Here is a 1,630-nt window from a genome sequence, read left to right as displayed (position 1 = left end):
TTTAAGCCGTGTTACATATTGTTACTACTATTGTTGTTATTGTTGTTGTCCTTTAATACATATGTAGGAGGGAAACTCTATCCTAGTATCACGGAATGGCTATTTCATAACACATTAGCCCATCTGGCACTAGCGCTCTCAAGGACTTAGGCAAGAGAAATGATTTAGTTCAGCCTTTATCCAAACATCTCAGAGAGTAGCACTCTCAAGGACTTGGCCTATATATAGGCAAACCCAAGAGAGCAAGAGAATTCTACAATCTAAGGTTACAATGCTTGACCTCTAGATGTTCTAGTTCTACACTAGTCTAGGCCTCTTATGTACAAGACTAGGCTATTCTACAGCATCCAATAGTAAACCACTAGCCTTTGGGCTGGTGGTCACTTGAGGCCTGTTACCATCAATTGTCACATTATGTGGCTCTCTTAAAAATCCAGACGGGTGTGTAGTGCATTCGTTTGGTCCAATAGCGGTTCGGTCCCTATTTGTCCCTCCCATAGGTTCAGTTATGCCTCCTTTAGAATATGTTAGAGAAGGAATAAGAATAAGTGTAGAGCAAACTATTGCCGGCTGTCGAAAAAAAAATACTACATCTAATAGTAGCTTATAGTAATTTGGAATATTCTACAAAATATATGTGAGGTTTTCTATAATTCTTTCATAAGAGCTAGTCATGGGTACTAATTGAACTTTTTCCTAGGGATGTTATTAAATTTTGTTTCAAGTCATGATGAGAGATACGACTAGGTGAAGAGATTAAGAGAAAATTTTTATCAGATTTATGTACTAATGTTTTATTAGCTATCTATTATTTTATATTTTCTTTTAAAGTTCTTTGTCTACAATCTTAATTGATTTTATATGGGTTTGATCTAATAAAAAGTAGGGATTTTTCCTACTTGAGTAAGGATTTTCTCAATTCCTAATAATAAGTTTATCTTTTTCCTATATTAAAATTATTTCTTAATTTCTTTGGGCATGTTCATATTTAAAAGAGCAAATTGCGCTAAAAGTCACTAAACTGTACACTTGTGCTGGTCTAGGCCATTAAACTATTTCCTTAGTTGAAAATGTCGCTGAACTAACAAAAATGCATGCTTTGTGTCACTCTGTATAATTTGGTTGTCAAAACAAGCGAAAATGGACATCATGTGACTTGTAGGCTTGGTTTTTGAGGGGCAAAATTGTTGATTTAGTTTTTTGGTTGATGTTTGTCTTCTGCCCTTGAATGTTATAGATAACAATCAGGCTCTATTTTCTTTTCCACCCTAAGGCCCTTGTGAATTTTTGCCCAAATTTGAAGTAGATTTTTCCTTGCCATCTCCACACCACTAGCCAGCAAATGGTTGGGGTTCGTAATCAATTGTTGGTTGGGGCAAAGAAGAAGTGATCCTTCTTTTGTACATAAAAATTGGTTATATTTCATCAATTTGAAGAAACTTGTTTGAATTGATCTTCAAATTCAAAAGGAGCTTGATAGTCAATTGGTTTGTAATTCCTTTCTTCTCACTTACTTATTGTTATGTTCTGATTCTTAAATTGTTTATCTCTTCTACTTCTCTCAAGTGATATTGTTCATTCATTGATTGATTCATTGTGTGATCACTTAGAAAAGAGGGCAAATTTCACA

Source organism: Coffea arabica, chromosome 2c (assembly GCF_036785885.1).
Source record: "Coffea arabica cultivar ET-39 chromosome 2c, Coffea Arabica ET-39 HiFi, whole genome shotgun sequence".
Classification (NCBI taxonomy): Eukaryota; Viridiplantae; Streptophyta; class Magnoliopsida; order Gentianales; family Rubiaceae; genus Coffea; species Coffea arabica.
The sequence above is the reverse complement of the archived record's forward strand: the minus strand, read 5'-3'. Positions refer to the sequence as shown.